The sequence below is a fragment of the Arvicanthis niloticus genome, chromosome 10 (assembly GCF_011762505.2).
Source record: "Arvicanthis niloticus isolate mArvNil1 chromosome 10, mArvNil1.pat.X, whole genome shotgun sequence".
In the NCBI taxonomy this organism is placed as follows: domain Eukaryota; kingdom Metazoa; phylum Chordata; class Mammalia; order Rodentia; family Muridae; genus Arvicanthis; species Arvicanthis niloticus.
Genome location: NC_047667.1, coordinates 20,624,368 through 20,639,432, shown reverse-complemented (window position 1 = coordinate 20,639,432; position 15,065 = coordinate 20,624,368). Strand labels below are relative to the sequence as shown.

General features: G+C 39.6%; 1 protein-coding gene across 5 annotated transcripts in view; it reads left to right on the top strand.

Moving 5' to 3' along the window:
• Srgap2 (SLIT-ROBO Rho GTPase activating protein 2) overlaps positions 1 to 15,065 on the top strand; it is a 221,105-nt gene that overhangs the window by 64,173 nt on the left and 141,867 nt on the right. The gene's annotated exons all lie outside the window — the stretch shown is intronic.

Here is a 15,065-nt window from a genome sequence, read left to right as displayed (position 1 = left end):
ATGGGGTTAGATAAGGGCAAGCTTTGAATGGGCTCAAGAAGATAATCCAAGGAAATTGGCTGCAGTTAACCCTTATGGACCTTCCTTTATACCCGGTTATATCGTGGATGCCTCAACACCTGTGAGGTGTTATTGCTCTTGTACCTTCATTCCCTGTAACAAACACTTAGCACACATTATCTTGTTCTCCATGGAAGCCCTTGGAGATGAACAGGAGAACAATCCTTTTATTGTTTATTGTTCAGGCTTCTATCTTGATTAACATGTCTTAACATGCCATCATATTAAAAGTAGTATGTGTCCGTATAAAAGCTCATGTCTTCAAGTGTAGTGTACAACAATCTTTTTGGAAAAAGAAGCAGAGGTAGACTAATAAGATCTCTTTAGTTCACTCCATTAATTGGGGCTAAGTCTAGTGCTGACAGAAGATACCTAAATCATCTTAGAGACAGTGTGGTCTGAGAATTCTGTGTTCAAAACCTGCTTCTATTCCTTGACCAAGTTGTATGACCTCTAATTTAGTTATTTTATCTGTTATTTAAAATAAGGTGAATGGCTACTATGCAGTGTTTTTTTTTTTTTTTAATTATTAAATGATGTAATAAGTACAAAGTTGTTTTTTGTTAGAGATAGTTGCTTTGGTTACTAACAGAGTCTTCTAAAATGCCTTGTTTATAGGTTTCAGGAGCAAGCAGGTGTTAGGCGATTGGTGCTTCTGGCAGTATATCAAGAAGTCTGCCTGTAAGGGAGAGAAAACATATTGACAGTATTGGAGGAAGGTGTTGGTTACCATAGCAACTTGGGAATTCATTTAGAGAAAGAGTTGTGTGACTAGAGGTTATCTCACTGTAAGAGACTGAATGATGGAGGAGAAAGAAAGATGAAAGAGAATCCTGTGGAACGAGAATTGAATCTCACTTGTTCTGTATCTGCAGGAAATACTATTAGATGTGCTGCAGAGAAAGTGTGAGAAATAATGCAGTAGGCTTTCTGTGGTAATAATAGGTGGTTGCATGGTAGTGGACAAACGTGCTGCAACCTATTTACTGCTTGTGTGTGTGTGAGTGTGTGTGTGTGTGTGTGTGTGTGTATTAATTAGGTTAAAATAAATAACTGTGTTGTGTTAGTTCAATGAACTGAACTACTCTGGTTATCTGAAAGCCTGGCATCATACGGTCACACATTTTCCCTTCAGTTGTTTCTGTTTTAGGGTTTTTAGTTGCCAGGAGCACTAGTATGGAGTACACTTTAATCATTTGCTTTGTTCCTAAATTAAGTGTCGTGATGAATGCAGATGTTTTCTCTTGATTGGGCAATTCAGATGTATTTTCTTTCTGAAAAAGCTTTTTCTGTTATTTATTTATTTTGTAATTGCAACTTCAACTTTGCCTAGAAACAGGAATGGACCAAATGAAACCTTTCAACAATATGCTTCTATTAATAGATGTTCTATTTAAGTCTCCTCAAGCTTCCAATACTCATTCACATCTACTTGAAGTAAGTAGTGGCCATGGATTATTCTGAACGGCAAAATATGGTTAAACCTTACACTGCTAAGCAGAAGCAATTCCCAGGATGCAACAGTTTAGTGTTCTGTTTTCTTGCCTTGGTATTGTGAATGTTTGTGATCAGATAAAGCTTCTGCTGGTCTGGGCCCTTAAACTACAGTGAGGAACAGATCCCTGCACTTTGCCTTTTTGGACATGTACAAGAAATGAGCTTTGGTTGTATTAAGACACTGAAATTTAGGGGTTGTTTGTTCCTGCCGAGAGCCCTACATACCCTGTTTTAGTAGACACTTCAAATTTACCCAGTTAGTGTCTTAGTTAGATTTCTCAGTTGTTGTGATAAATACTGTGATCAAAAGCAACTTGGGTAAGAAAGGGTTTATTTAGTGTATGCATCCAAATCACAGTTGATCACTAAGGGAATTCAGGGAGAAGCTCAGCCGAGAGTGGAACCATAGAGGAAAGCTACTTACTGGCTTGCTCTCCATGGCTTGCTCAGCTTGCTTTCTTATACTACCTGCCCAGGAATGGCACCATTCATAGCAGGCTGGGCCCTTCCATTTTAATTCATAAACAAACAAACAAACAAACAAACAAACCCCTACAGACTTGCCTACAGACAATCTGATAGAGGCAATCCCTCAATTAAGATTCCCTCTTCCCGGATGACTGGAGCCTGTGTGAAGTTGAAAATTCTAACCAGCACAGAACATCAAGTTGGAGAATGTTACCATGAATGAGACAAATGGAACCTCCAACTTTATGGACCTTACTTTTTAAAAAGGAAGATAGTTCACAGATAAGAATAAAGAGTAAGCTGGGGATGCTGGCTCACACCTTTAATCCCAGCACTGCTGGACAGACAGATCTGCATGAGGTCCAGGCTAGCCAGGTCTATAGAGAGGGTTCCAGGACATCCAGGGGTGTACAGAGAGAGTTCCAGGACATCCAGAGGCATGCAAAGAAACCCTGTCTTAAAAAAAAATTAACAAACAAACAAACAAAAGAACAAAAAATACAAATTGATAAAAGAGCTATGAAAGAAAATAATTTGAAAGGTTATTGTCATAGGTAAATCTCAGAAAAATCAAAGAGGAAGAAAATAGGATCCTTCAAGATTTTTGTTATGATTTTAATATTTCTCTACATGTGTTAATTCTTTCAAGTGTTTCTAGAGTAGTTTCTTATGCCACAGAAAGGAGATAAAATTGAACATTAGAGAGACTTATTGTGTTACTTGATACCCTTGTGCCAAAAGAAAGTAGCTAGTGCACTCCAAAATAAATGACATCCAGGACTATTAGTTTGCTTTGTGGTCTTAGAAAACTCATTAGTATCTCACTGGATTTAACTGGAGATGAAATCCTAGCTTTGTTTATTTGCTCTTAAGCTCCTCCCCAAGGATACCCATCTTCCTCAATGACACTGTTAAGATGTTCACAAGGCTTAGCAGAGATGATCCAGTTTAGTCATTCCTGTTAACCAGGCTCTTATACTGGGGATAATTGGAATGGAAATGGATACATAATCCATGTATTTTGTCTAATATAATTTTGGAAGTAGATTGATAAAAGCATTGATTGGTTTTCATTTTTCTGGAAAAGGCAGAGCCCTGGGGCTTAGGTTTGCTTGTTGAAGGACATCATAGTTCTGGTTGTTGATTAATTTTTCATGACTATGAGATGTCTCCTGTTATAAGAGCAGACAACACTTATTCTGTCTTGATGGAACCAGGTGAGAAAAGTGTGACTGCGAATTGTAATGAGGGAAGGAGAACTTTAGTGCTACAAGAATGAAGCCCCTTGTTCACAAACTTCAGGCAGTGGGAAAGCATGGACTGCATACCCAATTGTCTGTTCAGTTTCAGAATACTTCTGCAGCTTCAGTGAAAGGGAATCAGAGAGTTGTGTGTAGTAGTGTTTTTTTCTTATTGGTCCAGGTAGGCTTATGGTCATTCCTAGAGGAAGATGGAGAACTTATAAATTGTAAACAAGACATTTTTTTCTGTCCTGAATATTCTGATCATCCCATGGAGGCACATACTCTGAAATTTTGATGTGGATGAAACTCTAGGCCAGTAGGAGAAAATGTGTAAAATGAAGAACTCCTAGCACATGCATGCGTTCTTGCAAATATATGGCTGTCTTGATAGATTACAAATTTCCATGCTAGGACACATGCCAACAGTTTAAGGATATGTATAGCAAGTGTCTTGTTAGACCTATTCAGAATCCCTAAAGTAAGTTGTGAGAATGAAAGTTCTGAAGGTGCATGACTGTGTCACATAGGGTCTCAAGCATAATTCAGCTGAATTTAGTATTTTTTTTCCATTGTAGAAGTAAAAACTGAACTGTTCGACATAATGCAGACAAATTATACCCCCTTTGTGGGATGAAGGTTGGTCATGGGAATATGAGGAAGGGTAGAAAAACAGAAGGACACTTCATATTTCATTTTTGATTAATCAAATCAAAAGTTCAAATTGTAGATATAATGGTGTTTGTTTTGAATGCACGTTATTAATAGCTTTGGGCTTGAGAAGCAGCTCAAGCATTGAGAATGCTCCAGCATTCTGACCTCCACACACCTACCCACATTTCTTTATATGAACACTCATGCACACATGAAATGAACATGTACACCCATGTCATGTGCACATAGAAATAAATAAGTAAAATTCAAAATACATACACATATCTATGAACTCCCTTTCAGGTCTTTATTCTGCAAATGTATTTACATTTACATTCATTATTACAGCATTGAGAATAGACAATAACGATTGTAATAACCATCAAAATGGGAATAATTGCAAAAACCAAAAGCATAGCTATAAGCATTTGAATGCTTATGTAGCCAATAGAAAGAAGAAGCAGATTCATAATGTACTATTTGGAAAACTCACCAAGATATACTGTACAATTAGACACACACACACACACACACACACACACACACGGAGGGAAGAGATATAGATGTTTGTATATTTCTATTCTAGATACATATGGTATTTCTAAGACATAAGAAAATAGTAACGGTTGTCTTCAGGATGCAGAGCTTTGAGACGACCTTTTTATTGTTTATTCTTTTGCATTATTTTTAAAGTATTTCCCCTGGTGAATGAATGCTATACCTTTTTAAGGAAAACATAAGACAAAACTAAGAGAAGCATAATTTCTACTACAGTCCATAGTGATTGTTCTGTTGTTCCTGCTCTGTCTTTGAAATAGGATCTCTTTCTTTGCCCAAGTTGCTCGAGAACTCATTGTATAGCTCAGATTGTCCAGGGGCTTTTAGCAGTGCCCTTGCTGTACCTTCTAAGTGCTAGGATTATAGGTGTGAGCTATCATGTCTGGCCCCCGTAGTGATTCTTAGTATGGATGTTATGACATGTCAGATGTGTGGGAATGTCCACACACTATAGGAGGTTACATTTCTATCATTTTATACTAAATGCTGGTGCCACCTTTTCAGATATTGTGGCAAGCACAAAGTACCCTTGTAGATTTGTAAACATAGCAGGGTTTATGGTAATTCTATTTGAGTTTAAAGTAATCTAACTTCTTTTCAGGGGAACCCTTCTGTTGTCCTACTGGGTTCTTTACATGGGCATCTGTGGTCTTTATTTGCGTAGAAGAAAAATATCAGTGAACTACTTCTTCTATACCCTGATTTTCCATCAGTTATGTAGTAAGTACATGGGCCTGGACCAGTGACCCACTAAGGATGTGGATTACACGTTGATGGGAGGAGTATGGTGCTCAGGCAGTTGGTAACAGGGCATCAAATTTAGGATTTTGTTTCCCTTTCTTAAAGCCAGGGAAGATTGGTTGGTCAGTTTCTCTGTGGTATGTTGCAGCCCCGCCCCCCAACACTAACAAAAACCATCCTACTGCATTATTTTCTGCCAACAGATATTTTTCCAAGCTGGAAGGAACAGGGGCTTCTAGAAATTGGCATCTGTCTCTTGCCTCTCTGTGGTGTTGTTTCCTCCAAGTCCGGGCTGTGTAACACTGAATTCACATTAGAAAGCTATCTCCTGAGACTCATGGAAAGAATCATTAAGACTTCAGTCTTCCAGGAGCCGTAAAGTGATGAGCTGAGATCTCCTGTGAAAGAAGTGGTCTGTCCTGCCTGCTTGATGATGGCCAAGAGCCCTTAGTGAAACAGGAGACAAGCTACTGAGACACAGTAAGCTTTGGCTTTTAGCATTGTCTTCCTGGACTTTATAGATCTGACCCAGCCAAGGATAAAAATCACCCAGATAGAAATCTTTCTCCCGAGTAGACACTTAGAAATAAGGTATCTTTATTTATTTGGAGTACTTTGTTCTGCAGTGAGTGCATCTAACTGCCAGACACCTTATGTCATAATTTGTTTCTCTAGCGTCAATGTATACACTGAAGCATAGGAAAGTGCATATACCCTTTCCCAGTCTCTAAGATTTCTTCCCTTTTTCTTTTATTTCCTTTTTGTTTGTTTTCCTTTCTTAAAAATTTTTTAAAGATTATATTTTTATTTATTTTATGGATATGAGTACACACTGTCATGGTTTTCAGACACACCAGAAGAAGGCATTGGATCCCATTACAGATGGTTGTGAGCCACCATGTGGTTGCTGGGAATTGAACTCAGGACCTCTGGAAGAGCAGTCAGTGCTCTTAACTGCTGAGCCATCTCTCCAGCCCCTCTTAAAAGATTTTAAATGGGACTTTGCCTTTTCTTCCATCTTTCCATTCCCTTCCCTGAAACATTGTCTGAAAGCATTATGGGTAGCACTCCTGCTGATCTTACTTACATTTAGTGTATGTGTGTGTGTGTGTGTGTGTGTGTGTGTGTGTGTGTGTGTTGGGGAAGGGCAAGTGTATGTAGATCAAAGGACAACTTTTAAGGAATTGGTTCTTTGCTTCCTCCTCCTAACAGGGATTGAACTCGGGTTTTCAAGCGCCTTTACACACTTAACCATCTCACCGGCCCTATTCCTGCTGATTTTAAAGTAACACCAAAGACTATTTTTATTAATTACTTGAGCGTTCCATACAAGATATTTTGATGATATTTACTCTCAATTCCTCCCCTCATCTCCTCACAGATCCACCTCTACCTCCTTACCCCCTCCCAGCTTCATGCCATCCTTTAAAAAACAAAACAATCCATCAGGTGCAATTTGCACTGTGCATATATATATATACTTCAGGGTGTGAGGCTATACACCAGAGCTTGGTTGGCCGATCAGCCACACCCTAAAGAAACCTGACTCCTCCTCCCCCAGAAGCCAGCTACAATTCCAGATCTTCAGGCATGAAAGCTCACGAGCCCCTTCCCATTCCGTGCTAGAATGTTGACTGGCGTGGCTGTGTGGGCAACTACAGCTGCTGTGAGTTCATGTGTTAAAATAACATTTTATTGCTTTCTCTAGTTAAACAAGCAACATGATTGTCATAGACAATTTGAAAAATTGTTCATGCAAAATGAAGAAAATACTCATTAAGAAAAACAATGTCACCCTTTTTCCCAGCCATTTTTTTTTCTTTGTCTTGCTTCACTTTTCACATCTTATTTTAGCTATGGGTTAGCAGATGATAGAGGTTCCTGAACCTCACCATTGCAAAGACACTGGAACGAAGCAGGTTGGTGGCTTTGCCCTTAAGCTTTACAGACTGAGAAGTGTCCTGATATCTCCCTGTAGGAGAGTCATTGGGAGAAAGGAACAAGGTGAGGGATGTTTGCTGGTGATCTCTATAGGACTCTTCTCTGGCAGGCTTACTGGATATCTGGGCATTTTTATTTTCTACCCTCTGTCACCTTGGCTCGATTTTGTGTCCTGGTTTTTGTTGTTGTTATTGTTTCCTACTTAAAAACATCTTTGTTGTGAAATGTTTACTGAATTACTAGGTCTTTCAAATTAGTGTTGGAATCTAGAGAATATTTCTTCTTGAGGAGTTTAGACTTAGGCTGTTGGCCAATTCCTGGTAGATACTGACAATAGGACAGGTAGATACTGACTAGGGCAGAAAGGTCTGATGTCACTTCAGTTCCAGACTCTGAATCTCCTTTGCAGGACAGCAAAAGAAATTAACTTAAGGTTTCTGGGGGGATTTTCATTTTTCATAAAAACCTTTCTGTAGGTTTCACTGGGTTGAGAGTTGAGAATCTGTGAGCCTTTCTGGTTGGTATCTTCTCTGTCTCTTTCTGTCTCTGTCTGTCTGTCTCCCTCCCTCCCTCCCTCCCTCCCTCCCTCCCTCCCTCTTCACTAAATCTTACTCTGGTCTTCACTGGCTGAAACTTGATATGTTTGGACCAGGTTGGCTCCAAACTTCTCCCTCTTGAAGACTGTAATTACAATTGTATGTCACCTTGCCTGTCCAGGGTGTCTCGTGTCTCATGTCTTGTCTGTCTGTCTGTCTGTCTGTCTGTCTGTCTCTGTCTCTGTCTCTGTCTCTCTGTCTCTCTCTCTCTCTCTCTCTCTCTCTCTCTCTCTCTCTCTCTTTCTCTCTCTCTCTTTCTCTCTCTCTCTCATATGCTCTTGCTCTTTTTGTTTTTAATGTCTGCAATGTGTTTCTGTAAAGCAGTTGGGATTGTAGATGTCCTGGAGTTTCTAAGAGTCCCTGTCCAAGCTCTTTGGTTTCTTTTTCCTGCTAGGCCCCTTTACACAGTTGTTTGTTGCAACCTGATGTTTTTGTCCTAAGTCCTAGATCAAAAACTACTTTATCTTCCTTTTCTTCCTTCCTACCTCCTCTTCTTCCTCCTCCTCTTCCTTCTCTTCCTTTTCCTCCTCCTCTTCTTCCTCCTCCTCTTCTTCCTCCTCCTCTACTTCTTCCTTCTCCTCTTCCTCCTCCCCTTCTTTTTCTTCCTTTATTGAGACAGGGCTTTGCTATGTAGCCCTGGCTTGCTTGAAATTCATAGAGATCTGCCTGCTCCTGCTTCTGGGATGCTGGATTAAAGGCATGCACCAATACACCCTCTGTAAGAAGGGCTTTTATTCCTAATTCTTCCCCTGAAATGTCTATACTTTTCAGGAGATGATAAGAAAAAAAGAAGAGATTTTTATTAGCTATAGTGGTTTTTAAAAATCGTAGTGAATAACGTCCATTGTGAATTATAATTTCTCAAAGATTTTGATGTAAGGATTTTTATTTTTATTTTTTTACTCTTCCTGCCAGATGTCTCATTAAGAAGCATGTATTTCTTAGCTTTGTAGGCAGCCATCTGGTTCCTCTCTTTGTGGCTTCTTTTTGTCCATCCATGGCTGAGGGATGGTGAATGGGTCTGAAAAGTTGTTCAGAGTGATTGTGGGATAGGTATAGGTTCCCATTATATCTCTTTAACCTGGGACCAACACTGGGTTTTCCAAGAAGTCTCTTCCAGGTGTATGAACAGGAAGCCCACTTCAGTTTTAGAATGGATGGGTTTCTGGCCCATTGTGTTTGATCTTTACCTGTGAGCACAGTAGTGAGTACTTAATAAAGATTTATTTCATTGAAGTGACTTGAACAAAATATGATTTGTGTGTAATTTTATATTCATATAAAGTCTGTTCCCATCTGAGCTACTTTTCGAATGATATACTGCTATTCTGAAAATTGTCATTTCCTAAATTTTCTTTTTCCTTTTTTCCCCACTTGCTTCTGTTGTTCCAAATTTAGGCATACTTAAACCGGGACCAGGTGAGTGTAGAAATGACTGCTGAATTAATTGTTCCGTTAGAGGAAGGTGGGAAAATGGCTGAAGACAGCAGATTTGGGAGGGGTGGGGGAGGTGTCTAGGCTGTAGGTGCAGAAAATGGAAGTTTTGCTAATGGGACAAATACCAAAGTTACAGGCTGTCTCTTTGTTTTGGGGTGTTGGGGGGGGGGCTGGGGATTAAACCCAGGCCCTCATATATTAAGCAGGTACTATATCCTGATCAAATCTCCACCTAACCCCCACCTCTACATTGGCTTAAATTTCAGTTTGCCTTAGAAAAAAACTGTTTGTAGTAGCATAGTAAGTGCAGGCTTTGTAGCATCTTTAGAACTGTCCGTGAGTATGAAGTACTTTATTCTTTGGGATGGGTCCCTGTGTCTCCTAGGCGTATAATGATGTCCTGTTCTTCCCCTACCATCTGCCCTTCAACACTTGGCACTTGATTTCCCATGTCCATTCCTGACTCCCCTACCCCCATAAAAGTGCAGCAAAAAAGCCATTAGCTTCCTGTCTGCCCTGCTTTTAATCATCTTCCAAGGGCAGCAGCAAGTGCAATCCTAGCCCCTTCTATGTGGGTGTCAGACTGAGCATTTAACTTCTCCTTCTTTATGAAAGTGCACATTAGCCATTCAGAGACTTAATCTCCTAATGATTTGTGTGTGTTGGTAAAAAGGAAAAGCTATCATCCCTGACTGGTATACTCAGATGTTCCCTTTGGTACATTGATGGCAGGATTTCAAAAGAGAAGGGCCATTTAATTTAATTTTGCAGATGGCAGGAGGTGCTGCAGGAAAGCTTGGTCACAATATGCCCCCTCCTAGGAGAGTAGCTTCAGGAAATTCAGGTTGCTGGAGGGATTTAGAAGTGAGAAATTTAACCCTCCAGCGGCTTCTTTCCACTTCCTTTCATTATACAATGTGGGTTAGCATGGGGACAGGAGGAAGGTGGAGTGCAGAAACTGCTAGGTTGGATGACTGGAATCTGTAATGATTGCTATTTGTAATGATGCTGTTCTTGGACATATGGATTATAACCAGCTACAGATTAACTCATTTCTTCATTAATTATTTTATGGCTTTATCTTTCTTAAATTGTCCCCTAGAGGCCTGATTTTTTTTTCCTTAGGCTGGAGACTGCACTTGGTGGTTAAAAGATTAAGCTACCCTTTCTTCAGGGCACAAGCACCTTTTAGAGATTAAGAGGGGTTTTCTCTGAACTTTTTATTTTCTAGGGATTGCCTTCTCACAGAGAAGAGAGCCCATGATTCTGATTCGCTGGGTCTTTGCTGCTCAGTTCTGTGAAAGTTTTAGGATTGGCAATCCAAACTTCATTTGTGAACCAGTAGACAGACTTAGAATCTTGGTGCTTTTTATTCTGACTTTTGAATAAATTTCATGTTTCAAATCTTGGCAGAGTAAGGATTGGTTTTCTCTATGTTTTAAAGTCATGCTGTTCTATAAAGAAGTCTGTTTTAAATGTGTCTTTTCGTCATTCTACATGCTATAAGGCAAAATATCTTCATAAAATATCTGTTCCTCATGGAGAAATCAAACTAATAGTCACTGGAAAGTTTCATCCTTACTGTCTAGCTTTCATAGTGCTAGAAGGTACTGTGTCTGCTACTGGAGAACAAGGGATGGCCAGTCTTACCCAGCGGTGAGCACAGGGAACTACAACCAAGACTGGCTAGGCAAGACATGTCCACTGGTGCAGAAATGGCTTGAGTGTTATGGGAGTTACCCATACATGGTTGAATCTAAGGCCACCTGTTTCAAGTGACATACATATCTGCCACCATTATTGGGGCCATGGGTGGTAGATGACTACAAGACAATGTTTTCTGGATACAGCAGGACAGTTGCACATATGAATTCACATATGCAGTTGAGACAGTATGTAAAAGACCTCTGAAGGCTCCAGCTAGATGATATTCCAGCTTGGAGAGGGGAAGTGAGCATGAAGTTTCATCCCTAGTTAAGGAGCGGCTGGCAATTGATAGCTGCTGGAAGAGGAAGAATCATTTTTTTTTTAAGGATGCAACCTCTAGTAGGTAGATGACCCTCCAATAAAAGACAGACAGACAGACAGACAGACACACACACACACACACACACACACACACACACTTCAAAGGGTATGAATAGAATAAACTGTTTTTGACAAGTAATAAAAAGCAGGGAGACACTAAATTGATTGATAGGGAAGAAGAAGGATCTGAGAGGCGTGGGCTGAATATGGTCAAAATGCAGTATATAAAACTCCCAAAGAGTTGGACACAGCAGGCAAATAAGTGGTTTAGAGATGCACTGTGGACATTTAAGTCTTTGAGATCTTGTGCAGATCTCTGTTGTCTTTGCTCTTTCTGCCTCCTTTATGATGTATGCTAACTTCACCTTTAGTCACTCCTTCTCCTTAGAAATAGAGAAGAATCTGATACCATTCATTTATCTTGATAGGTTTGTCATTAGATTTTAGTGATGAACATGTGCACTTCAGTCATTGATCTGTTTCTTTTTCTAGCCATAAGCAAGCAGGAAAAGAGATAGTTACATCCTACACCATGTACTTATTTATTCTTCTGTCAACTAAGCTTCACCTATCAGATAACAGACACCACTCTAGGGTCTTTACTTTGATTATTAAGATGGATATTTCTTAGTTAGCATTCCAACAGAGTTTGAGGAAGGAGATAATCCCTATCTGATTAGAGTACCATTATATAATATCAAGGAGATAGTATGTATAGTAAGTCGGATATCAGTGTTGGAGAGCGAGGGAAGATTTTATTTCAAAATCAGGATAGAGAATGTTTAGGTGAGTTTTGTCGCACAGGTCGTATTTGTACAGAGATTTGAAAGAGGTGAGAACTTAACATTTATGGGAAGAACATTCCTGGCAGAGGACAAACATCTTGTAGCAGATCCCCGAGGCTCAAGTATACTTGATGTGTTTGAAGACTTAACAAGAAATCAACTGTAGCTGAAGCAGAGTGACCTAGAGGAGATGAGGGGTAGCACTATAAATTGTCACCAAGGGGTGAGGTGGGCATAAGACAGAGAAAGAGGACAGAGAAAGAAGCGACTGAACATGTTATGCCATATTAGGACACTGGCTTGATTTTGTAAGGCCCTCTGGTTTTATCCCTGGTTTTACAGCCTCCCATCTCTACCATCTTCTCAACTCAGTAAGGACTCTCCTAAGAAACTGGATGGGGCAGAATGGGTGACTCTAGGGAGAATACAGAGGAACCTACACCAGAGCCTTAACCACGACCCTGTGCTATAAATTGGTAGGATCCTTCCCTCCTGGCACACACAACAAGAAAACTACACAGCTTGCTTTAAACTCAACGTCTCCCTTTGTTCTACTTCAAGGCTCCAAATATTTATGATTTTGGCATATTTGGCATTACTTTAGTCAATTTTTAAAGGTGTTTACCACTGTTGACCCTCTTATCTCAAAGAACATCCTGAAGTGCTTTTTAAGATACTACCTGCTTGATACTTTTAATTCTGGAAATAAACTTCCTAACATCAACTCATCAAATCAGCCTAGGTGAAAAGCGTGGAGAAACTCACACATATGAAGAAATGGACAGGCTGTGTCCATCTTTTCTTTTACACTGTTAAACTTCATAATCAGGAATGGAGGATATGTTTGATTTTATTGGGAACAACCATTCTTTCTGGTATAGTTGGACATTGGTCGTATCTGATCTGTTAATCCTCACCTTTTTACCAAGTCTAGTAGTGTTTTAGTTTTCTGAGTAGAATTAGAGGATTTGTTGTTGTTGTTGTTGTTGTTTTCAGGTGGAAATTTTATCTTGGATCTAATTGTTTATTGGTTTATAGTTAGTGTTTTGTTTGTTTTGAGATAGGGTCTTGATAAGTAGACCTGGCCATCCTGGAACTCACTATGTAGACCAGGCTGGCCAAGAACTTGTAGCAAATCTCCTGCCTCTGCTTCTTTAGTGCTACAACTGCAGGTGTGATCCACATATGCAACTATTTGTTTTGATTTTAAGAGTTGGATGTTACCTTCCAAAGTGATTCTGAACCACTGTTCACAGCACTGTGTATTGCTTATTTGACTAGAGCTCTCCCGCTTATAGATTGTGATCCCTTTGCAGGGCAGGTTATAAAGTCAGTTTCTTTAAAAACTTAAATGAAAGATTTTTTTTTAAGCACAGAAAGAATAAAAGAAAATTGTATATAGAAAATAAATATAACTATAAAAAAATCTAAGAATGATTGTACACATCACATATGTATGTGCTCTGCCTTGTATATGTGCATACTTGATCAGGGTGTAGCATGTACCACTCATTGTGGGGGTTGACCAAAAAAGAGTTCAAAACATTGCCTTAGCCTGTCAGAAAGTTACACTTGCTTATTATAAGACTAAGGAAGATAGAAATGAATGCCTTCCAAGGACAATTAGTTATTTTTCTGTCAGCTATCAAAGCAGAAGAATTTACTTTGGCTTATGGTTTCAAGGGATACAGTTTATCATGGTGGCAGGAAGCTCCATGACAGTGGGAACATGAGACTAAGACCCTTCACCTCTTGCTGTGTCAGTGGCTGACATTCAGCTGACTTCCTCCTCATGCCCTTTGTTTTCAATCTGGGGTCTCAGCTCATGGGATGGGGCTACCCATACTCAGGCTACATCTGTCCCCCTCAATCCTCTCTGGAAGCACCCTCATAAAGATACACCTTAAAAGATATGGTGCACAGTCCCTAGTCGTTTCTAAGGAAGTTGAGGAAATAAAAATTAACTATCACAGAAGGTAGTATTTTGGTAAAATAAGAGTGAGTAGATCTTTAAGTAATATTTTTATTTAAAAAAAGTTGGATTGGGTTTGCTATTCTGTGAAAGTGAACATGATGGTTAATATTATCAACTTGACTGTCTTTAAAATCAAAAGGAGACAATCTTGTACAAATACTTATGAGGGTTCTCTAGATTGTTAGCCTCCAGGCATGCCTGTGAGGGATTATATCGAGATTGGGTTAACTGAGGTAGGAAGACCTGCCTACTATGACTAGCACAGTTCCATGGTCTGTGGTCCTGGACTAAAGAAAAAAGAAAAATTGTACTGAGAAATCCTTTTTCCTTGCTTCCTGACTGTAACATGACCAGCTGCCTCATGCTAAGCCCTTTCTCCATTAACTTTCTTCTTGTCAAATATTTGGTTTGAGCAACGAGAAAAGGAATTAAGATATTGGAAGATCTTGTGCCAGAACATCATGCTGTTCAGGTCATCAGGAACTAAACTTGTTGTTTCTCTTTACACAAAGAATTGTGCAATTTCCAGTGAGAACTCCCCGCTAGAGGTGGAGACACAAGGAAAAGAAGAGTGGAGAAAGAGCCGGGTACACAGAAATCTTTATTGTGCATCTTTGCTAACCCAGCACCTGCACATGGTTAACTCTGAGGCTTTGTTGGAATCTTCCAAAGAGTCATTGTTGAAGATAGGGAAGGCATAACTTATTTTCATTAATTTCAGTTCAACATTTATACCAGTTCTGTGGTATTTTCCTGGGGATGTGAAAATAAGACATGGTGTTAGACTTGAGGTGCTCCTAGCCTAGCTGGGAACAAATGTCAGTTGCCAGTTACCTTCCAATGTGTTGGGTGTCATAATAGAATTGTTTAAGATGCCTTGGAGTGAGATCATAACGTAGAGGAATTATGCTGTAACAGTTTTTTTTTTTTTTCCTGAAAAATGTGCCATTTAATAAAAAGAACTAGGGGCTGAGGGGATGCTGGCTCATTGGTGAAGAGAGCATGCTGCTTTTGAAAGCAAGGGACCTAGGTTCAGCTCTTACCACTTAGCATTGGGTGAGTCATAATTGCCTATAACTCCAGG